Source organism: Candoia aspera, chromosome 1 (assembly GCF_035149785.1).
Source record: "Candoia aspera isolate rCanAsp1 chromosome 1, rCanAsp1.hap2, whole genome shotgun sequence".
Taxonomy (NCBI): Eukaryota; Metazoa; Chordata; class Lepidosauria; order Squamata; family Boidae; genus Candoia; species Candoia aspera.
Window position 1 is genome coordinate 208,138,280 of NC_086153.1, and position 25,664 is coordinate 208,163,943.

Consider the following 25,664-nt stretch of genomic DNA (forward strand, 5'->3'; position numbering starts at 1 on the left):
CTGTAAATAAAATTATTTTTATAGAAATGCCTGGTGTGTGACTTTTCTGATCTCTCCTGGGCCAAAGGCTTTCCTAGCAATCTGCCAACAGACAGAGCATCTCTGTCAGGCTTTCAAGAATCTGTTACAATGCCTTGCAACAATAGAGTGCCAGTAGTCCTTGTGGAGTCTCTTTCCTGACCTGGTCTACCTCAAAGAGCTGACATTGTACCGAGCATGTTGTACCAAAAAAAGGAGATCTGTCCATTTTTCTGTCAGTTCCTTTCTTTATCTCCACCATTTTTCCAGCAACCCAAACATAAAAGGAAATCAGACTACAGTTTTCTCTTTGCTCTCAGAACTTTATCTTACATTCCATATCACAAAAAGTGGGGAAGATGGAAGAGTGGCTGAGTTAGCCAGCTGTTTTGCACTGAAGGCTTTATTTTCTAATAAAAAATTGTTAAATTCCAACAGCACACCTTGCTGTCCCACCCATTTGAAGCTGATCCCTAATCCAGTAATTCCTACCCTCACCCCACCCCCAAAATCCCTTAAAAGTAAGCTTTTCATTTAGTTGATATTTCTCTTAAAGGTGTAATCTGAATACTAGCTTACAGGATGGACCATCGGGAAGCAAGCATGTGCATTAGAATATGAAAGCCTGGGTGGAATTACTGTGATAGTAAACAATTTTCAAAAGAAAGCAATATTCAGTAAGATTAATAAAGTATCTTGAACAGTGAAAGACAGGATTATGAGATATGAGTGGGTGATCATGTTGAATGATTGATTGACTGACTGACTGATTGATTGATTTTCTCTGGACACAAACAAATGTTACATGTATGGTTTCATATCTTGTCAAACAGTCTCACTGATCATTTGTTTGAAAATACAACAAAGGAAGCCAGAGATAGGATTGGAGACAGTGTGCCCCTATTCTTCTTTCTTCCTGCATGGATTATCCAAGATATTTATAAATAGCCAGCTGGGGTCATGATTGTCATCAGTCATCACACTTAGTGCAGCCTATTCCAATCTGGTATCCTTCAGATGAGAGCCAGTTTAGTGTAGGAACGAAGGCATCAGGCTAGAAACCTGGAGACTGTGGCACAAAGCCGGCTGGATGATCTTGGGCCGATCACTCTCTCTCAGCCCTAGGAAGAAGGCAGTGGCAAACCAATTCTGAAAAACCTGCCAAGAAAACTGCAAGGACTTGTCCAGGCAGTCTTTGGGAATCTGACATGATTGAATGGATTAAAAAAAAATCCTTCAGATATATTATTCATGCTGATTGGGAATTATGGAAGTTGAAATCCAATACAACCAGAGTGTGTCAAGAAGGCTACTCTGCAATATTCATGTTTATTTAGACTGAAACTCATGTGAAATCTTTTGCATCCTCTCCAGGTGTATAGAGACTTAAGACTTGTTTATATTTTGAAATGTTGAGTGCTTTTGGTAATAATATGAAACCCTGTTAATTTCATAATACTTGTTGTATAACAGCCTATACAAGTCTGCCCTGCCTTCATTCTTAATGCCTGGTTTTAATCTTACCTAAGATAGTGCCATAATTGTAGAATGTCATTTCTGTGCTTTGGCTCCACAGTCATGTCATGCAACATATTTCACTGCATCCTTCAACTTCTTCATTTCATCTTTGTTACCATCATTTTGTTAATAATCCAAATAGATATAGGGGTGTGTGTGCGTGTGTGTGTGATTGCGTGTGTGAAATAATAAATTACCTTTATTGACCCTGTTATGTTGCATTGGGTCACTTGGTGCCATAAGATGTGACATAATGAAACTGAAGGCAAGCGGACACATGTCCCCTCTTATTGGAAAATTAAAGAAATGCAACTTTCTTTTCTCTGTGGAAAATTAAGCAGGTAAGATCATCTCCATTTTAATACCTAGATATTTCTAATCTAATAGTATTTTGTATGTGTCCTGAATGAGAACTGAATGCTCTGTCTCCATTTTAATGAAAGAAGAACATGCAGCAAATATTATAGCAATTGGAAGTAATATTTCCCATAGATAGCGGAACTATTTCTTAGTCATGTTCGGATGGGCATGATTCCTACATAATATGAATTTGGAATAACTGTGTGAGACTAAGTAACTGAACTCCAAAAATGAGCTAGACTTTCCAACCAGGTTTTCCTAGATAGCTGCAGCATTGTATCCACTCTGGCTTATTCGCAGTTTAGGAACCATATTGATCTGGATCAGTCATGAATTGCATGAAAATTATGGAGACCAGCCCTCGGGTAGATATGGAAGTATATAGCTTTATCTCATCATATATGGTATTTTTAAAAATCTGATTATGTTATTTGGTGAGGAGTAAACAAAAAATGTTGCCATCTGTTTATACTTCATATACTATATCTTCCTTGGTTGAGTACCTCAAGTATATGCCCACATACAGTACACTTTTTGGCCAATGTCATTGGTTCCATTCAAAAGTCCTTGGAAAACGAAGTCCTTCTGCATCAGTACAGATAAGATTTCACAATAAACCAACAAAGTCTGAATAGCCTTTACTAGACACAGGCATGGCACTAGAATGCAATCAGGTTTCTTGTGCTACTACTGAACTGGCCAAATCCACTGCCTCTATTATCACCAATCCTGCTGTTAATGCTGGCTATTTGTCTACTTTGAGCCAAGTGTAGCTGGTTTAAGTATTCAGATGTTGACAAGCCAACAGAATGAAGCTACCGGTGCCTTGCTTATGTGTATGGCGGCTTGAGATCCAAACAGCACCACTGCTAGACTACTTATTTTAGTTTCCCAAACAAGGCAGTTTGCCTGTTCAGTGGTGAAACTTAGCAGAGGCAGCAATCAGACCTTCAAGCTGCAGGTGCATGGACTTCAGCTCCACTCACCAAATTATACCATCCAGACACTGATGTAAATACACCAGGGCAGGGGCAGCATAATTAAGCCAGATTTTGTGTATGAGACTCAAACTTCTGAGGTATGCTGCTGACACCAATGCCACCATATTGCAAAAAAACACCACCACCACCAAAACAACCCAGATGTGAAAATGAATTATGAAACTATTTCCATTTTCCCTTTACAGGTAGTCTTCACTTACCAACCAGCTGCTTAAAGGCCATTCAAAGTTAGGATGGTACCTCAAAAGTAGATGTACAACTGGGGCCCAAAATTAGGACCCTCACAAGGCCTCCATGATCACATGACCTAGATTCAGCCATGTTCACATGACCTAGATTCAGCCATGATCACATGACCAAGATTCAGTGGTGGCCGTTTTGGGCCACATGACAGGAAGTCCTCCAGGCTTACAATGCTGGCTTTCTGAGGCTGCAGGCCTGGTCACATGGTAGCACTACTTCCTGTAATTTAGCAGCCGGCAGAGGGAGCTTTGTGTGTGCCTTACTGTACAGGAAAAGCAAGTACTTTTTCCATGCAGTATTGTACTAATTGCCTATATTTCTTTCCCAGTTTTTGTTTAACTTAAGTAGAGATTTGTATGGTGGGATGCATGCTCCATCTTCTGCCTGCCTAATTTTTAATTATATTTAACAATACTGAATGCTGGTTTACTGTTTTTAAAACAGTTGTTTATTCTAAGAGTTTCCTTCCATTACAGTATTTAGAAGCAGAATATAGCAAGTACAAACTGCTGTATCCACTAAAATGCTGTAAGGTAAGCCTTTTATTTACTATAGTGTCTTAGTCTTAGTGGCTGTTGTTGATCTAGGAGATTTGTTTTATTTCCTTTTATTTTCACTATGATGTATTTGTTTTATTTTTATTTTATTTTATTTTAATTAATTTCTTTTGGTACCTCTCACTTACGCATCAATATATAAATGCTACCATAAAGAGGGAACAGCCAGGTACTGTATATAAATCTGATTTTTTTTATAAAAATCAGATTTATATACAGCACTATACAGTCACAAAAGCTGCAGAGTTTACTACAGCAGGGAAAAAAGTTACAGTACTGTACAGTACCTTTAAACCTGTTTCATACTGTACTGTAGAACAAAAATTCCAATGAAGACCTTACAGTAAAAGTTTTTAATAATCAACCAGTAATATTAGTTGAAAATAGCAGTAATATTAACTGAAAAGAATACTACTATAGCCCCAGAAGGATTTCCATAGTCATGTTTTAGTGGAAAACATATGACTATCATACTCTGCCTCCCCACAGTACTGCAAAGTAATTCAAGGTTCACTTAACAACTGCTGTTCACTTAACACAAGCCCTGATCTTGAATCACTTAATGACTGCCGTGACTCGCTTAATAACTGTGGTAAAAAAGGCCATAAAACAAGTCTGGACTCACTTAACAACCATTATGACTTATAACCGAAATCTTGGCTCAATTGTGGTCATTAAATGAAGACTACCTGTACTTAGAAATGGCAGTTTAAGTGTTTGGGATACTTAAGAGGATAAATGCACTGGGACAACTTCCTGGATGAACACACCTCTTCTTTTTAAGAGGTATCTCTTATATTTCTATGGATTGTAATTGATAAGAAATTACAAGCTAGGATGACTAAGTATGTCTAGTGATTTTTCCAAACAGAAATGAAGTAATCAATATATGACAAAGATTAAAACAAATTGAAAAGAGAACCCATTCATAAAATTAAAAGCATAAATTCTGAAAGAATAGAAAAAATCCAAATGCATACAGAACTATAGCAGCAACTCAGTTATGAAGATTAAAGTTAAATCACATTATTTTCAGAGTGAGCTGAAGTGCTGAAGAATAAGAAATTCAAAAGAGGAAAGCTAAAACACACACAGACAAAACCAAAACTCCACAAACTTGTATATTTACTTGTACAGCAAGCATTGTATTTGCTAGTAACAAACAAACATTTATCTAAAAAATTGCTTTCCTTGAGTTTTACTGTCCAAAGATGCTGCTGTTTATCAGTTTTTAATATACTCTTTGGAAATTGATATGTATTTTACCCAGTCTTTTAAAAGAACCAAGAGATTCAAAGGCAGGGTAAAATCCTTCCATGATTCCCTAATGAAAATCTAGTGGGCAATTAAACAGATGGTAGCAATAAACTCACTTCCAAAGCATCAGGGAATAGGGTCCCTTATTAAAAGCTTAGCTTAAGGAAGCAACAACAAATCTCTAAAGGGACATTTTCCTTTAGCCTACACCTTTGAATCAGGTTGTACTTAAGAAACAATATCTCTAGAGAACTGCTTATGTTCCAAAAAAGATTCAAAGTAAGTCCACTTCCTACTTTGCTATGCTGAAGGACAAAGACTGGAGGAGATGGGAGCCCAGAATGTGTAAGTTGCAGCCAACATTTTGTAGAAAAGGCATGGATGCCCTCATGTTATCAGCAGACTGCTTCCTAACTCAAGGAAAGGAAATGTGGGCAGACATCTTACTTGGGAAATGTGGTAGTCATCTCCCAAGGATGTTTACCAAGAAGAGCAACACTGCAGGGATCCCCATGCAGAAGTCCACGATGAACTTAGGATTCTATAAATATTGGAATAAAAAAAGGAGAAAAATAAATAGATGAATAATGATTTCTAGGCAACAGGCAGATTGGTGGATGAGTCAAAACTCTCTGTATCAGTGAGCCTTTTCTGCAGTAAATATAGATAATAAATGGAACATAACCTGTAAAGTACAATGTACACATTAAAATGCCACCAAGTAATAATTTTTTTTAATTGCTTGCCATCTCGTGGAGCCACTGCATATTTGCTACCCTCATACTGCCCTATCTTAGCATGGCTCCTTAAGTTCCATTCGTCGTCCAGCTACATAGTGGACTATGAAGGCCATGTCAAATACTTGTTATCTGTGACATCACTTGACATTTTCTTTTCTATGAAATTCAGTTCAGCCTATCATTCAGTGAGCACAAGGGCACTTGGTCTCCAAGGCAAAGCAGAGGATCACAGGCAAGGTTCTTTGCAAAGTATACAGCACAACATATATTTTTTTTTACTTTCCTCTGAATTTTGGTCGTCCTCTCTTTTTCCCCCCCTCTGGAAGACCTTAGTGGAGTGGAAGCTGGAATGCTGACTGGCACAGAGTGAGCACTTTTGCAACCAAAAGTCTCCAGAATAGCAGCCCTACCTGTAATCTCTAGTGCTGCTCTGCCCCCTTGTGCTGCTGCAGTGAACTTGATAAAAAACGAGCCTTTGTACACAAGACACTCACACTCTCCCACACACACGTACAAAGCCACTGTCACTTCTCACTGTTCTGGCAAGTTCAAGGTCAGTGCCTAGCTATTTTCAGCTCATCTCTTCTTGATCCATTCAGAGAAATGACAAGGGAACGTGATTCAGGGTCAGCTGTAATACAGGAACCGTTACATAAAGGGAGAAAGTGGAAATCAATCCTAGCTGACAGTGTCTTCAGGATAATCAGCGCTCACTCGATGCCGCTGTCAGCTTTCCTGCATCAAACACCATGTTACTTCTGTCAGATCTTTTTAACGGAGCTGGAGCCTCACTTGTGGCAAAGCAAATAAATATTTTGCCAGAGCTTGTATTAAATTTACCGTTAGAGATCTTCACTCCTTTCACTGCCTTTTAATCTATTCCCCACTATATTTCCTGGGGAAAGAAAAAAACATAAAGCTCTCATTAGGTCAATTCTTTGTTTCGGATGTTTGTCAGAATCATACCAGGAAAGGCAAATAAAGCCATTTGGGGACAAGGTGCTTTCTGTGTGTCACCCCTGCTTCTCCCCACCTCCTCTCTCCCTCCAAGTACATCTGTTTCCCAGAACATTTGTCTAAACAATGCTCATCACGGCACTGATTCTATTAAGGCTTTGCCATAATGTTTTAAGACACCTTTCTCAATTTGTTTGATTATGATCCTTTTTTCGGAGTTGTTTGTTCCTGCAACTAGACATCTTCTTCTGTGCTGAATTATGAACATATCATCTCGCAAGATAGGCTGTCATTTAACGGTGTTTGGGCAACAGCACATGGTATGTCAGTTTAGGGGAAAGAGCGGGTTTACCATCCCACCCACCTTGTGCTCCTGTGAAACTGCCAAAGCCTGCAGGACTTCTCGAAAGAGCAATTTACCATATTAGTTGTCAGGAAATCCAAAGACAGAACTCCTAAAGCTATAAAATGGATTCGATGCCATTTTTTTTTTCTTTAGAAAAGGGAGAATTAACAAACTAGAGTAAGAGTATACTGTCAACAAACAAATGCTTCATCATAGCACTGTAATTTGGAATTTTAATTACCCCTCTGCTTCTGTAACAAAACAATGTCTGAACTGGCAGCCATTTGAATCTCTCACAGGTCATTGAGCATTCTAGTTAATTACTCTATGAATAGCCTGTTTTTCTCCCCTCTGGAAACACGTTTCTAATGGCAGTCAAGGTCTGACAAATGTGTCATCTACATAATTAGCTAGGAAGCAACACAAAACATTAAACATGCTTTGTGCCGACAACTATCAAAACATTTCATTTGTTGTCAATTATTCATTACTTTGTAGGTTCTGAAGGGGTTGTTATTATGGAAATAAGTCCAGATGCTAACAAGGTTAGAGCTTTTGATTCAAATTAGTAATCAGAGGATTAACTTTACTTCCTTCTCCCCTCCACACGAAAAAAGTATCCCCTCATATATTTGTGGCATCATTCAATTATAAACAAATTTTGCTAAAACTCCAAGTTTAACATCACAACAGCAAAGCGTACTCTCTAATTTACATGGTTGCATCTTTCTTTGAAGCACAAGGATCTAAGCAGAAGAAGTAAACTTTCCAAACCTTTGGTAAGACTAATTTGTACTTGGTAAATTAAGTAAAAGATTTGCACAGTATGAAATGTCAGAGTACTGCACACAGAAGAAAACCAAGATGGTTTAGAAAATCTTTTCCATGGCTATGAGGAAGGTAAATAGCAATATAAATGACAATAGCATCAGCCACAGTACTAATCGCAATCTCAGCTCACATAATATTTTGCCTCAGTTTAATAAGAAAGCTACACTGATTGCTTACACCATCAAGGCATCTGGAGTAAATTAAATCTAGTTTTTAAAAATTGTTTTGAAGATTGCTTTGCTATCAAATGTCATTAGTGTGTTGTCCAACAGAGATGGGGGGAGTATTATAAAGCTGGATAATTGTGTTTCCAAACCATTATTATCCTTGAATCCAGGATCCTGGACCAGTGCAAACTTGCCCCAACAGACAAGTGCTGATAAAATTCAAGGTTAGAAAGCAAAGGCTGATCGTAAACATAAATATATCAGCAAAACTGGGAGTCGCTGGATGTCAAATTTTGTCACAAGCAGATTATACTACTATAACCAGCACTCCAAATTAAAATATTTCTGCAACAATCATTTTCTGTTAGAGTTCCTATGCAGAGTTAAGCAAGCCTTGGAGATGCCTGTGTGCATAGGATTGGGATGTTTATTTTAAATATCATCATCATCACCACCACCACCACCACCACCATCAAAATTGAAAAGGAAGATATTACTGGCCACAGAAATAACCCTATTGCAATGATTTAATACTGAAATTTGTTTTTCCCTCAGTTAAGTCCAAAATCTCTCAATTAAATCCAAAACATAAACATTTCTTTTCAAAATAAAGCTCTGAATTTATATAGAGGCCATTAGATATTGAAGTGAACTCTTTTACCTTTAGTTGCCTGATGTGTCTGGGCCAATCCATGCAAAATCAAGGGATACCATCCTGTGATTTTAGAAGGCACTCAACCACTCTTGAATTTTTTCAATGATTTCACTAAATTAACCAGCAGCAAATAGCAAAGTAATAGCAAATAGACTGTGTAATTATGCCTTGTACATATGGCCAATCATTTAAAACAACCTCTCAACTCTGTGAAAGGTGATTATGGGTTCCCATGTAACTAGAACGTACAAGCTTAGAACCTGTGAACCTCCAGGTATTGCTGATCTACCACCCTTGCAGCCCAAGCCAACCTGGCCAACCTGAGGAAATGCCATAATAATTAAATATCAAGAACTAATAATATTAGTTCTTAATAATATTAATTCTTAAAAAGCAATCCTGTTGCAAAATCTGGCTCCCACTCTCCTGGCCTTTAGAAAAGGAGTTAAGACCTGTCTTTGCCACCTTGCTTGGGTCGAGAGGGAGGACAGTAGATCATGGAGGTGGCTGGTACCGTGATGTGGCCCCCATAAATTCCATTATGACCATCTTGGATTTTATATGTTATATTATACATTTTATATTTTATATTTATTATATTCTATTGTATAATTTTTTATTCCTTTATTTATTGTAAGCCACCCAGAGTCATCATTGAACAAGATTGGGTGGTGAATAAATTTAATAAAATTAATTAATTAATTAACAATTGTATTCACAGGACCACTGTCAACTGATGTTGCCCACAGTGGATTAACATTGTGGTTATATTACATTAGTTTAGTTTTTTTATGGTATGCTGCCATGTATGAGTTGTTTGATTTTGGTGGCATACTTAAATGAATAAATAATATTCAAATTACTTGTGGTAAATTATTCTTTTCTATTTCTATTTTGACTCATGGATCACAGACCTGCTGCTGGAAATCCTTTTTATGGATTCATTCCTTCACTCAGTTATCACAGCTACAACCACATAATTTTCTGTGGAATCAGTTATTCTTATCCTAGTCCCCAACATTTTATTGTAAACTGCCCAGAGTCCCCCTTTCTTGGGGGAGATGGGCGGTAATAGAAGTTTGAAAAATAAATAAACTGAGAATTCTTTATGGGAAAATGGTAGACAGTATTAACCATCTTTAGGAATATCTTTTTGTAAGCTTGTATTCTTGTAACATTTTATTTATTTAAAAATTGTAAGATTGATATCTTGTATTTCCTTCTGGAAAGTGTTATACATAGCATTTCCTTCTTATTTTTTTCCTGCAAGCCCCCTCCCATTTTTTTTTTTTTTAAGTTGAGCTGAGAGATAATGAATGGCCCCAAATCACTCACTGAGTTTCCATTCTTGAGGTTGAACCTGAAGCTATATTTCTTCAGCACTGGTCCAGCAACTTAACCACTATATCACACTAGCTCTTATATATAAGAAGTCTTAAACTAAATGTTAATTTTGAGTTATTTTCAAATGGATTCAATGTTTACATGCAAACTAAATTACAGGGAATTAGTTTACCTATGTACCACCTTTACAAGGGGAACATTGTATGAAGTTCTATGCCAGTATTTATTTTGCCACGAGTATTAATGCTGAGAAACTTTCCAACATTGACATTCAAGATATAATAAAAACTTGTACTGGAAAAAAAAAGTATCATGCATTAAGCTGCCCTCAAGAATATAAGAACTGCAGCTGGAGTCACATCTGTGTTTAAGACCGTAATCCTCAAAACATCCTTATTGACTTCAGTAGGACTATTCTAAAATAATCAGTTGGAAGTCTAAATGGCTCCGGAATTGGCACTTGATAAGTGAATAGTCGCAATCACACTCTGAATATGGTACATCATTACAGTAGATTCTATCATTCTCTGAAGCAGAGAGGACATACTACTGAATTTGAAATACACCATGCAGTAACTAAATAGTAACTTCTTCATTTCAAATACTACTCTGACACAATCTTAATATGAACTGTAATATGTTAATATGGGTCAAAACACAATTAAACAATAATACATAGTAAAAGCTAAGCATAATGCAGATGTTCGGGTATCACTCTATGAATGGGGAAATCCAAATTCAAATTTTCATTCTGCCATGAAACTCCATGAGAGATGCTAGACCAAGGCTTTTGTGCCTCACATGATTGTTGTGATGTTAAACTGTGTGCAGGAGGGTATATACCTCAGCACTTGTAAAGAAGATGGGGCGTCAGTGCAATGAATAAATGAATCGATAAAGGAACAGATAAGTAAACACAAACCCAGAATTCACTAATAGACATCACAAGTATTTGGAATGCACTTCCTATTTATCTTGGATGCTTTTAGATAGAAGACTCCTAATGCTATTGATCAAACAATATTTGAGGAGTGGCTCTTTCTCAGCCCAAACCTATCTAATAAGTTTTTTGTTGTGGGAAAAATAGAAGAACAGAGGGCTACGTGCATCTCTTTGAGCTCCAGAATGAAAAACAGAATAATAATAAAAACATAGTAATACTAGCAGTAGTAGTAATAATAATAATGCCGCTCTTCCGTCTTTCTCTTTTTCTGAGGTCAGAAAAGCATGGAATAAACAATGGGGGAAAAACTTGATAATAATAGGAAAATGGAAGATGATGGCAAAAACTCCCCATATAATTATATAGCAATACAAGCATCAGCTGAAGGCTTGTGTATCTCTTGAAAAGGCAACAGAATTAATAATCCACACATTAAGGGTGAAGATTCTGATCTTTCAAAGCTCCACTTGGGTGGCCCTCAGCAGTGCCTTAAACAAATATTGACTGACTGATTTAGATCTCTTAGGTTGACTTTTTAATGGCAACTTGAAAACTGAGTCCAGTTCTGGACACTGTAATTTAAAACAGACTTGGAGAAGCTAGACCAGGCTTCGAGAAAAGCTACCAAAATGATGAAAGGTTTAGAAACCAAGCCCTGGGAGGAATGATGAGCTTAGTTTGCCAAAGAGAAGAGATTAAGGGGAGATCCAGGAGTCTGTATATGAGATAGACCTGCTCTCTGTTGAAACTGAGTGCAGGACAAGGTTGAAACAAAAATGAAAAAGATTTAGGCTGAAAATTAGGAGGAATTTCCTGATAATAAGAGCTGTTAAATGGTGGAGCAGACCAAGAACATTGGTAGACTGTCCCTTGCTAGAGATTTTCAAACAGGGCCTGGGTGGCCAATCTCTTAAGAATGGTTTTATTAGTTCCTGCCCAGCGCAGGGGTATAATGCCCCTTCCAACTGATACACTCTATGGTTCTATGAATAGGAAAGCATGACTTTTCTGCTTAGGGGGTAGGGAGAAAAACAGTGGGATGTTGGGTTTGCAGAGATGTACAACCTTGTTTGAGCTCAGTGCTAGACTTAGCCTGTGCCTGGGGGCTGATTCATAAAGTGGGTCAGGCTCCAACAAAACTTGATTCATTTGAATTCAATTAAAAATTCAATAAATTCATTAAATACTGTCAGTGTAATTACTTGCCATGTATTCAATAATCTACTAACGGTTACATTAACAATTACAGTTGTGCCTAAGCTTTGCCATAGAAGACATCCGTGGAGCTCCTCCCTACCTGTCAGTACCCACCATACAAATATGTATGGAGGATACAGAGAGAAAAACAAGTGTGAACTTGCCCTTCCTGAGTCATTTATATGATCTCTGAAATTATACAGTGCTACTTTTAATTCCCGTTATATGCATGAGGAGGACATAGCGTGGTGGGTGGTTAAGGAGTTGGACTAGGGGCAGGAAGAGCCAGGCTGTAGCTCACCCTCAGCCATGGAAGTTAACTGGATGACTTTGGGCCAGTCATTCACTCAGTCCAACCTACCTCACAGGATTGCTGTTAAGGGAAAAAACAGGAGAAGGGAGCTCTATGTATGTGGCCTTGAACTCTTGAATGAAAGGCTGGATAAACCTAATAAATCAATAAATGGGTTGAAACAACTGAGGTGAATCTTAATCAAAGCATACCATACACACATGCCCATTTGGTAAACTACTTTTCTGTGAAGTAATGGAGATAGTATTTCCACTGTCCTCCTTGCTGATCCACTGCAAATGAGGTAAAATTCTCAGAAATAATTATCCAGGGAGAAAATAAAACCTGACTGTTTTACATAAGCACCTCATTTGATATATGTTGGTCTGGGTTCTTCAATCCATCAAGCAAGTTACTGCAGAGGAAAGAAAGCTTCTGAGAACAGTATAACATTTCCAGCTCAACTTCAAACAATCAAACACAGCTTCAGATTTTTTGGTGGATCTGGCAGCCATTTTTCTTCCTGTGGACACAGACAATTTGCAACGTGACACGTGACATGCAAGCCCAAGATGATCTTGCAGTACAATTCAGGGCAATATCCAATGTGTTAAATATAGTCTGAGAAAACTGTTTTTTTATCCTGAGAAGAACCATAAGACAGAAATTGGCAGGAAGCAGGAGGAATAAAAAGATATAAGATTTTAGGTGACTTGAACTACCACATTTTCATCAGAAAACAGAACCTTGGGAGCATCTTGCCTGTTCTTGTCTGAAAAAAATGCTTTTCTCACAAACTGTATTTTTCTCTCAGGGATGTTCAAAGAAGAAAATAAATTGTTCAAAAACACCCTCTTCTACCAAATACACTTTTTAAAAAAGTGTTACATTGAGCTTTCCAAAAAAAGGAAATAACCCACATTTAACTAAAGCTACCTGTACCTATAAAGGGCGCGTTTTTTTTTCTTTTACAGGGATGGGTGAGATTATAAAACTAGAAATATTTTTTTTGAAAGGACTGCAACTTATTTGACAACAAGCAGATCACATAATCTGTAAATTCAGCATAGCAGAAATACAAGAAACAAGTTGTTATTACACATCCTTGCCTAATCAATGGCTTTCACATATGGATCTATAAATGGAATCGGCAGCCTGTGTCAACTGCACATTTTCCAAATGCTTTTTTTTTTTTGTACAAAACCAATATGGGCAATTATATTGCCCCGAGATGCCAACCCTATCAATCCACTGTGATTTAATGTCATCCTAATTAAATATCCACATCTACTTCAGGAGAATCTCCACAAATAAAGCCTCAGACTTGATTATAAGCTTGATGTGAAGTAAACACAACTGTCTTATGTGGCTGAAAGAGCTCAGTTTGGCAGAAGGGCCAGAAATGAGAATCTTTTTGGTTATTCCTAACTTTGGCAAGTAGTCAAGTTGGGGGAGAGTGAAGGAAGGAACAAAGGAACTGAGTTCCCGCTTCCTTTCCTTTTTTTTTGATAATGCATTAGAGGTATAAATAAGACTATCAAATCTGTTTCATCTAATTGAAAAGAACTCTAATCCATTAACATTTTGGAATGACTAAACAGACTCTAATTCTTAATCTATGTACCAGTGAAATAAGACATTTCATGCTCTGAATTTGCATTGAATGAGACAAAATGCACCTCTTTGAGGCTGAAGAGATGAAAACTGAATATTCATGGATACTAAGGGATCACATATTAGCAGGAAACCCAGGAAGTGTTCTTGCTTAATAGAGTTAATGGCCAGCCTAAGATTTGTTCTGTTGAGACACTAATGTCACTTCATCTGTCATAAATTAGTTGTAGCAATATGGGCATTTTCTACTGTACTGTAAGGGAGGTCATGCCACAGAAAGATTTTTAGCACTTTTCTGCTCCATGTTGCCAGCTGAAATCCCAGTTTAACAAGATATGGCTGAAATCTCTCCACACTATTACCTCCATCTTCCTTGTCATGCAGAATTCTAAAATAGCACAGCACCTCCATTCGAAAAACAATCCTGGTTATACGTGATCACACAAATGTGAGAAGACACAAGCATGTACACAGATATAATAAAACATCTTATTCTACTACATCAAATGAATTTCGGTAGAAAATGGTTGCCTTAGGAAGACCTTAATCATAATTTTACTATTCCAATGGTTTGCATTTTTCCTCTTTTATTTAGATATGATGGGTAGCAGTGTTTAAAGCATTAAACAAATTTAGTGACCTGGAAAAGAACACCTGGCCCAGAGTCACAAGTCCTTATGCTGCGAGCTTCATGCAAACCATTCTAAATATGAGTACAATGGAAAATAACCAGAGTTCTCAAGCACTGAAAGAACTGCTGGTTAATTGATTACATTTTTTTATTGATTAACTGATTAATCTGCATACATTTCCAACTGGATCATTAAGGTTAATTTGAGATCCATTTAACACATTATTCTCTTACATAAACTTTCAACTATACTAGGGAAAATACATTCTTAGTTTAACATATACATGCAGGAAATGCAGAAACAATCATGTTAGAAGCAATATTCCTCCCTGCATTAGGTAATAAAAAATCTCTTCTGACACATGTTCCTATTGTTTTTGTAAGTATTTATACTTAAAAAAAACACATTAAAGAACAAATGTCTAAGTCATATAATTCTTCACTGATAAAAATATTCTAAGAAATGATATTACATTTCAATACATTAATTGAACATTCCATGCTAAAAATAAAATATGACTGTGCCTTTCCATAGATCTGAATAAATTAGAAAATAAAGTATTAGACTTTGAGCTTTGGACTTAGAACTGGCCTTTGTCAAATCATCTTTCCTTCCTTCCTCTATAGTAATAGCAGTATTCTTATACTTGTAAAATAAAATCCTGAAGAATGCCTATAGAAATAATTAATATCAACATATATCTCCTGAACCAGAGAATGTTGCAGACTTTTTTTTCAAAGTGGAATTACCACTATCATGCAGATTTATAGAAAACTCACTTCCAAAATGCTTATTAAGAAGTCTTATTGAACTCAGTAGGAATAACTCAGAAATATATCTAGAAGAAAGGTCCCTATATTTTATTATAAAGTTGTTAGAGCAAATTTCAGCTTCTTTTATTTTGTCTCCTGTCAGATTGTGCTGCCTATAGATTATATTGCCATTTTTGCCAGGTATATGTACTCATAGGATCTCACAAACTGCACTGCATTTTGTGAACCTCTTGAATGCAATGAATGGAGTTTACTTAACAAAAAATGTGGGGAAGAGAAAAAAAAAATCTAGATTTTTTTTGTAAGACTTTTATTGACATGCCTTCTGAATTTTCCTGCTCTGCTCTACTGACATCATGGCTTCCATGTAACCCTTTTTCATCTATATCCCTGTAATTTCCTCAGGAATCTTTGCTTCAGATTTTGGTCCTCTCCTTTTTGCCTTTCACCAGCCACTTAACAGACTCACTGAACCAAATATGCCAACATATTTTTCATTCTGTCAGTATCTAGTCAGAAAACTTTTCACAGGAAAAAGAGCGGGCACAAGAGAGAGAGAAAGAGAGATTAAACAACTAGAAAGAATGGCGAAATTAGTATGGCAAGCTTTCAGTCTGTTATATCAGAGCCAAGTTTGCATGGTGAAATGACATACCCTGTGCCTCTATAATTAGCTGCTAAGAAAACACAACTTTTCCAGCTCCCAACAAAAGAAACTCAGTTGCAGTTACTTATGGAAAATGTGTGTGTGTGAGGCAACTTTTTAAGAGGCTTTTTTGTGATATCCCCCCTCCGTATTCTTCTCCACTTGCCCACCCCAACTTCCACATCCAAACCAAAAAGTTATGTAACAAGGTAATACGAACAGTGAGAAACTGCATGATAAAATCCTGCCCAAAAGTGAAAAATGCTAATTTTGTCTCATTTAGCAGCTGGATACAGAAATGCTCATTAGTTTTAAGAGGGTTAATCCTTTTAACTTTTGCATATTGATATGCCAATTATGCCTAATTGTACAAGAGGCATCAGTCAAGGTAATAGTGCATAAACACATGAAAGTTATTAAGTACATCCCAACATGTAATAAAGTAGGTGTTAATTGGTAGCTGAGTTCTGCAGGCTATTGAGGTGGATAATTCACTGAGAGATGGATCACTTGTAATTTCTCTACATAATTCCTTTTGCAGTTTCATGCTGTGATGTTTTCATGCTTGTCAAAAACAACTGCAGCCTAGTGCCTTTTGTTAAACACAGCCAATAAAATATGTTAGGCATCATTAAATATACTTAACTTTTAAACTTTTTGAAAGGTACAGCTCTAACTGTTAATATATTATACTATTTCCAAATACATTACTATAAATATGCTTTTCAGTCTGTAGCTGAAGAATTACATCATATCTCAATTATGGGATTTGGAATTGTAGTGTGTTTTTTAAAGTACTATGTGCAAATGTGTCACAAGGAAGTGATAGTTTTAAATTGCAAAGTTAAGGAAATGAATGTTTCATCAGTTGCTGGGTCTGGCCCATATTATCTCCGCCCTAGCTGTTCTCCAGGTAGTTTAGAGTCCAGGCCAATATGGACTGGCGGCAATAATAGACCGGTTCAAAGGCCTTTCCCCCTGCCCCCCATTCTTCCAGTGCCATGCCAGTTCTTCTGAACTAAACATTCCACTTCAGCCAACTAAGAGAAAAAGAATTACAATCACATATTTTTGAACTATGCTGTGGTTAATTTTGCATTTGAACACAGGGATAATGATAGCACGCAACACACTCACTTACCGCAATCTGCTTATTTTATCTCCTTTTCATAAGGATCCATCATATTAAGAGAATAGCTAATCAATACTTTGCATGGCTCTGATGAGAGAAAGCAAGAATGCATGCTTGCCCGTGTGTTTGTGTTGTGTTTTGGTGGGACTCCTAGTATAGTTTTGGAGCTTTGGCTTGTTTGCTGTGAGCTGAAAACAGAGCTAGAATCCAAAGCAAGTGACTAACATTGCATAAATAATTTTGCAACATCATATGGCCTCAGCTGCAAGTTGCAGCCATTACAGAGGAAAATTAACCAAGGGAGGCTCATACCAATCAGTTCGTTTAGTAGCACAGGATGAGGAAAGGGGAAGGGATATGACTGGCAGCCGAGTTCACCTCTGAAGTATTAGCGTGTAAATCTTTTCAGAAGAGATAAATAAATAAATTCACAGCCATTTGGCTCTCTCTGCTGCTTAAAAATTAGGGGCAGTTCAGACTCCAGATTTTAACTCTTTGTGATTCCCTCTACCAGTATATTTTATGATGAATCTTCACTTCTTCTAGGAAGTGTTTCTTTTTCTTTCTATTAGTGGAATTTTATGCAGTATTGTACAAGTAAGGACCGATACTTGTAACCCATAGGCCTTTAGAGACAAACAATTGCTTTGTAATCTGAAGTTTTACAATCTCCAGACATTTTGCTTGAAGGCAAAGTGATCCACAAGTGGGATCATATTCCTTCCCATCACAGCTTCCAAAAGGGAAGCATCCCTGTTCCTATCAAATTCTAGATCTTACCTTTCTTTTACTCAAAGCAAAAGAGTTCAGGAAAAGGAAACACTTTTGACAGATAAACATTTGAAATTTTACCCATACCATATAATCAATCACTAGCTATAACCAAGAACAGGAAGATGAGGGAATATGAATTTTAATACAACTCCTAACGTTTTCCCATTGTTCTGCAAAGGAAGAGCTAGAACATAACAAACATAGGATTATCAAAAGCCTTACTGAGAGTTCACTTGTCAAACCTATTATTGGGGGGTTTGTGTCACTTCTTTAGGGCCAGCACAGATAGCAAGACATGCCCAAAGAGCTGATTACAAGGAAACATCCCTTCAGGCCTGGGGTGGGTGTCATGTTCACTGTTTCAATGTGCACTGTACATCGTAACGTTTCACATGCCATAGCGCTGACGCGCATTTCTGTTTGGGAAGGAGCTGCTGTGAGACCTTGTACCAAGCTCTGTATCTATGTTCATTTCAATGGAATGTGTTTGGATTATGTGCTCTGTTCAAGGACTTTTCCCGCAGACCATCAGAAGCCGTTAGGAGCACCTGGGATTGTGAGCTTGGGAAGATTCTATGGGGGGAGGGATCTCATTTGTACTGAGGGTTTTTAGTTTGCATTTGGTGCGCTTTTATCATTCTCAGCTTTCTTTGTGATCTTGCATACTATTCTTTAATAAATCAGATATCTCTGCATTCCTGCTCATGAGTCTGAGAGTGTTTTAGAATAGGCATTCATTACATAAAGCTGAGAATGATAAAAGTTGTACCGTTAGCTCCTTCCAAGATCAGTTTCTTGTGAGGGAAAATAGTTAACGATGGCCAAGTCCAAGCTCACGACCGGGGGACTTGAGGAGCTGGCTAGCTTGATGCCCAAGTCGACGGTCAAGAGCGGAGAACTGAGCTTCACCCCAGAACCTTCAGATTTCCAGCAGGATTTGAGTTCCAGCCCTGAGGTGGAGGAATCTAATGATGGGGGAGAACCAGAGCAACCAGCACCCAGCGAATCGCCCACAGAGTTGATCACCTGGGATGCAATGGGAGAACCCCAGCCAGGGACATCCCAGGCATCCTGAAAGCATTGGTTCCCGCTGACCCCAGACGTAGAATCTACCACGGTATCAACGGAGAGACAGCCTAACACATGAGGGAGGGAGGAATCTCAAACCCCTGAAAGGCTAAGAGTGGTGGAGGCCAAAATAGAATCGATGGAGTACATGTTAAGAAACCTGTCTCTATCAGGGGAGGCACGACAGAGGTCTCAGCTTCACGCAACCATCCCCCATCCTCCCACCCGGACCGCCGGCGGAGCGGGACTGGAGATGGCTCCAGGATGAATCTCCACCCCGCAGAGCGACAACTACTGTAACCTGGGGCCCAAACACTCAATCAGCCACCAGTTCCGCTCCAACAGGAGTGGGGATGAAAGACTTTTCTGTCAAGTTTGATGGGGATCCAACCAAGTTCTTTCTAACCAATGCTAAAAGTTACATGAGGCAGTTTGGAGCATACTTCCCTTCCGAAGAGGCTAAGATAACTGCCATTGCCACCAAGTTGAAGGGTCGAGTGGCTGACTGGTATGTTCAGTTAAGTGAAGCTGACTCCCCTGATCTTGAGTATTTCGAGGACTTCATGGGGGGGTTAAAGCTGCATTTTGAGGATCCTCTGGCCAAGGCAAGAACTAAGAAGGCGCTGAAGGATCTTACCCAGGGCCAGCTGTCTGTAGCTGATTATGCCCTGGAGTTTAAGGCTTTAGCTGGAAAAATCCCCAACTGATCTGAGTCAACCGTAATAGAACGGTTTAAAGAGGGACTCAACCGGGATGTCCTACAATGGGCATTGTGTAGAGACGACCCAGAGTCATTGTACGAATGGATCTGTCTGGCCAGCAAGGCTGAGTACGCCCAGCATACCTTCATGCAAACCAGACGACCTGAAAAACCACCAGCCACCATGAGGGGCCCCCAAAGTGTCGCAACTGCTGCCCGGCCAGGCTATAGAGCCTGAGAAGAGGAGAGAGATGGGTGCTATGCGAGGGGTCAGTGTCTCCGATGTGGAAAGGAAGGGCATCGAGCAGCTGATTGCCCAAAAGCCAAGGCTGGAGATCAAGCGGGCAAGCTGCCGGCCAAATCGCCCCCCCCCCTCGCGGCGGATGACAGCAGCCAAGGGCACAGCTGACTCTGAGGAAGTATTCTACTTCCCAGGAGAGGCTGAAGATGACTCTAAGGAGCCAGTGGGAAATGTCAGCCACCTGCCATGAAGAGCACCTGCGGGCATGTGGAGGAGGATGGGCACAAGGATGCTATGGTGAGTGCTGACTGTCCCACTTTAGCAGTAAAAGTGAAATTGGGCTCCTGCACAAAGACTACAGAGGTCTGGGCTTTAGCTGACTCTGGGTGTTCCAGGTGTCTGATTCACCCTGATCTGGTTGCTGCTTTGGACCTGCCTAGCTTCCCCCTCCAGCAGCCTTTGATCTTTACACAGTTGGATGGTTCAACGGCGGGGGGGGGGGGTGGCGGCAACCCATTTCACTGGAACTGTCGCAATGCAAATGGGCAGCCACTGTGAGACTTTAAAATTTGTAGTGGCACCTGTTGGCAATCCCTTGGTAATTCTGGGGATCCCCTGGTTGACCTATCGAAGCCCATATATAAACTGGGAACACAGAACTGTGACTTTTAAAGATGGGTTTTACCAAGCTCCTACAGCGGAGAGAGCTTCACGTGCGGGGGTTGGAAGGGCTGAAATTGCCACGCTGTGCCCTAGTTTGGCACATTTAGAAGGCTGGCCTGATCGATACCAAGACTTTGCAGACATCTTTGGGGAAATGGAAGCAGATCAGCTACCCCCCCCCCATCGGAAAACTGACTGTGCAATAGAGTTGGTTCCCAACGCTCAATTGCCCAAGCCAAAAATTTATCCAATGACTCAGAAGGAGCTTGAGGCATTACAGGACTTTATTGACAAAAATCTGTCAAGGGGGTTTATTGTACCTGCAAATTCCCCAGTTGGGGCCCCTGTGCTATTCTGGGAAAAGAAAGATGGCACGCTTCGACTCTGTATGGACTATTGGGGGTTGAATTCCATCTCAATTTGCAACAAGTACCCTCTGCTGCTCATGAAGGACATGTTAGCTCACTTGTCTAAGGGCAAGATTTTCTCCAAGCTCGATCTTCGTGAAGCCTATTTCCACATCCACATACGAGCTGGAGATGAGTGGAAAACCGCTTTTAATTGTCCACTGGGTTCATTTCAGTACAAAGTCCTCCCTTTTGGGTTGGCAGGGGCGCCTGGAGTCTTCATGCAATTGATTAATGAAGTATTACATGATCATTTGTTTAAAGGGGTCCTGGTTTATTTAGACCATGTTCTCATTTACACTGAAACCGAGGAGGAACACAAACACCTCCTCAAACAGGTGTTAAGCAAGCTTAGAGATGCCAAACTTTATGCCAAGCTTTCCAAATGTGAGTTTCACAAGACCCAACTTGATTATCTGGGCTATAGGGTGTCTGACAAGGGCATTGAAATGGACCCTGCAAAAATTCAGGCGATTTTAAGTTGGGAACATCCCTGCACCCGGAGGCAATTGCAAAGTTTCCTTGGGTTCAGTAATTATTATTGCCAATTTATCCAGGGGTTCGCTGAGATTGCTTTGCCCCTCACTGATTTACTCCATACCAAGGGCTTGGGGGAGACACACAAAGTAAAAAACCCTGGGGCACTGCTGAATTGGACGCCTGAATGCCAGGCAGCATTTGAGAAGTTAAAAACCCTCTTCACTGCTGAGCCTATTCTACAGCACCCCGATCCTGAACGCCCCTTTGTGGTCCAAGTTGATGCTTCTGACTCCTCAGCTGGGGCTATATTGTTACAGAGAGATTCTGAAAATTACTTAAAACCCTGTGCTTATTTGTCCAGAAAATTTTCTGAAACCGAACACCGGTGGCATGTTTGGGAAAAGGAGGCTTTTGCTGTAAAAGCCGCTTTGGAAGCCTGGCGTCACCTCCTGGAAGGCGCTAAATGTCCTTTCGAGGTTTGGACCGATCACAGGAATTTGGAAGCCCTCCGCACCCCCCAGCGTCTCAGTCCTAAACAAATTCACTGGGCTCAATTTTTCAGTCGCTTTAACTTCCAGTTAAAATTTATTCCGGGAAAGAAAAACTTTCTGGCCGATGCTTTGTCATGTTTACTTCAGGACCTTGACCACATGGCGGATGTGGTTGGGACTGTTCTCACTGAACCACAACTGGGCTTAGTTGCTGTCACCCGGAGCCAGACCCGTGCGCAGGCATCCCCACCCCCAGCCCAGTCTGGGAAGCGGAAAGTGCAAGTTCCTTGCCAATTACAGAAAGACTTTCTCCAGGCGCTGAAATCTGACACTTGGTTGCGAGCTAATAAAGACATTGTTTCTTTTGAAAATGGTCTGGCATGGGTGCAACACTGCCTTTATGTACCTGAAACTTTACGACCTGACATTTTACAGCGTTCCCATGATGATAAACTTGCTGGGCATTTTGGTTTTGTTAAAACATTGCATTTGGTTTGTCGTCAATTCTGGTGGCCTACCTTGAGATGCAATGTAAGAGACAATGTGGCTTCCTGTCCTGTTTGTGCAATGTCAAAGCGAAAAGGGGGGAAACCACAGGGGTTTCTGCACCCTGTGGCCAGCCCATCCCATCCCTGGGATGAGATTTCTATGGATTTTATTGGGGATCTTCCTCCCAGTCAGAAGAAAACTGTCATTTGGGTTGTAAAAGATTTTTTTTCCAAACAAGCCCATTTCATTCCATGTGCGTCCATCCTGTCAGCCCCACAATTGGCGCACCTATTTCTCATCCACATCTACCGTCTCCACGGTAGCCCCTCCTGTTTGGTCAGCGACCGTGGGACACAGTTCACTTCCCAGTTTTGGAAATCATTTTTAAAATTGATTGGCACCAAACAGGCACTGTCCACCTCGTCCCATCCTGAGACTGATGGATCTACTGAGATTTTGAACTCTGCCCTTGAACAGTTTCTTAGAGCATACATTAACTACCATCAGGACAATTGGGTGAAGTTGCTGCCTTTTGCTGAAGTGGCTTACAACAATGCTGTCCATCAGAGTATCAGGCAAACCCCATTTTCATGTGGTTTCTGGTCACGACTTTGTTCCCATCCCTGAACTGCCACAACCCCCTCCCCAAACATGTTCTGCCTCTGACTGGGCTGTTAAGCTTGCTGATTCCTGGCCAGTGATTCAACAGGCTTTGGCTGATGCCCAGGCTGCTTACAAGTTTCAAGCTGATAAGCATCGTTCTTTGCAACACGATTTCAAGATTGGGGATCAAGTGTATCTATCTACCAAACTCATCAAGTCCCCACAACCCTCTAAAAAACTTGCTCCCAAGTTCATTGGTCCTTTCCCTATTGTTGGTCTTATCAATCCAGTTACTGTTAAGTTGGACCTGCCTCACAATTTGAAACGCTTGCACCCTGTTTTCCATTGCAGCTTGCTCAAGCCTGTCCACCACTCTTCCCGCTGGCATCCCCAACCTCCTCCTCCTGCTCCGATCATGATTGACTGCCAACAGCACTTTGAGGTCAAGGAGGTCATTGATTCTTGCAAGCTTTGTGGCACCCTACAGTATCTGATCCGATGGAAACACTTTCCTCATCCTGAATGGGTGTCTGCTCGCCACGTTAATGCTCCTGATTTAATTTGCCGTTTCCACTTGATGTACCCTTTAAAGCCTGCTGCTTAGTGTTTTCTTTCTTTGGGGGGGGGCAGTATGTCATGTTCACTGTTTCAACGTGCACTGTACATCGTAACGTTTCACATGCCATGGCACTGACGCACGTTTCTGTTTGGGAGAGAGCTGCTGTGAAACCTTGTACCAAGCTCTGTATCTATGTTCATTTCAATGGAATGTGTTTGGGTTATGTGCTCTGTTCAAGGACTTTTCCCGCAGACCATCAGAAGCCGTTAGGAGCACCTGGGATTGTGAGCTTGGGAAGATTCTATGGGGGGAGGGATCTCATTTGTACCGAGGGTTTTTAGTTTGCATTTGGTGCGCTTTTATCATTCTCAGCTTTCTTTGTGATCCTGCATACTATTCTTTAATAAATCAGATATCTTTGAATTCCTGCTCATGAGTCTGAGAGTGTTTTAGAATAGGCATTCATTACAGTGGGAAACCTGAAGCTCCTTGTCCTTCTTTTGGATAATCCTGACCACTCTCTCAAAAATGGTGTAATGGTGGATAATCAGTGGCACATTTTCTTGACATTTTTAGGTGAAAAAAACAAGTTGTACAAAATAAAAATCAAATAATGAATCCCATGCCTTGTAACGACATCACAACCATTATGGTGTTCACAACAGTCTTTACCAACTGGAAAATATTAAGATTGTATTCATCTTTAAACCAGGATGAAGAAAAGGACAGGGCATAAGCTATTAAAGAAATGTATAGTGGAGTTAAAAATTTAGCCCAGTCATTTTTCTTTAGGACTTGCTTTTGTTTTTTTTATTTTTGTTTTTAATTGAATGTAATAATCTCATATTTCATTATGGTTAGCGCGTAATCTGGATGGCTTTTTTTTATGTCGCCAAAGAGGTTTCCTTCCACTTTAACTGAAATTTTGATATTTACTTGGAGTAAGGAAATGACTCAGACATTTGATGCAATCACTTCTAAATATCCTCTAATGTATAGCTATACAATTCTTTGGGATTTTTTGAGGAGCTAAGGATAGTGAAATGATTAGCTAAATATCTAAACTTCAGACAGAATGGGATCTGTGACAATTTATTTATGGCCTTTTATGTAGTCTGGACTCAACTTTCAGTGTGGATCTTATAAGAAATATAGGTAGGGAATAGTTCCTACTGATGTAAGAAGGCAGTTATTAGAACTTTAATGGGAAAGATCTACTTCTGAGAAATATATTAGAAAATCCTCCATTCTAGACAGACTTTGATGACAGACTTCACCCCATTCCAATCTAAAGGACAGAAACAGCCTTGGCTGCTTTGGTTAATGACTTAAGTCAGGGAATGGATAGCAACTGTAGCCCTGTTGGTTCTCCAGGACCTGTCTACAATTTTCAGAATTGTCCACCAACATGTCGTTTTAAGTCACCATGCTAAGCTGTAACAAGGAGAAACGTTATTACAGTAGCTTCATTTGATTGAAAATACCCCAGGTAGTCTAATCCAGGGGCCTGCAAAATGCTGCTATTGTGCTCCCAGATAGTTTGTGGGTGCAAGCCAAAGCTCGCTACTTTTCCCAGTACCTGTAGGCATAATGCTGTAGAATGAGTGAAAGACAGGAAGCAAACATTCGTGGAAAAGTAATGTCAGGTAGATACATATTTTGGTAATTATTTCTATCAGATTTCATTTCATTTCATTTCATTGTTTCATTTCATTATTTCATTTCATTTAATAAGAAGAATATGCTTTAGAAATTCTTTGAAAGGATTTCTCTGAAATCCTCAGGAGCGAAATGCGGTGTTCTTGCATTTGCTTAGTAGCAGGAAGAGCAAAAGACTTGGGTAAATGCCCTCCACCAGCATCCCTCTACTACAGTCTCCCTGGCTCTGCAACTTCATTTAATTACAAGATCGGACATTATGAGGGCCTTTTTAGTAGCCATGCTACTATTATTGCTCAGGGAGTGT

At 39.6% G+C, this 25,664-nt stretch overlaps 1 protein-coding gene across 5 annotated transcripts in view; it reads right to left on the reverse strand.

The window, feature by feature from the left end:
• Positions 1 to 25,664, reverse strand: part of ARHGAP15 (Rho GTPase activating protein 15) — a 492,562-nt gene that overhangs the window by 459,621 nt on the left and 7,277 nt on the right. The window lies entirely within an intron of this gene.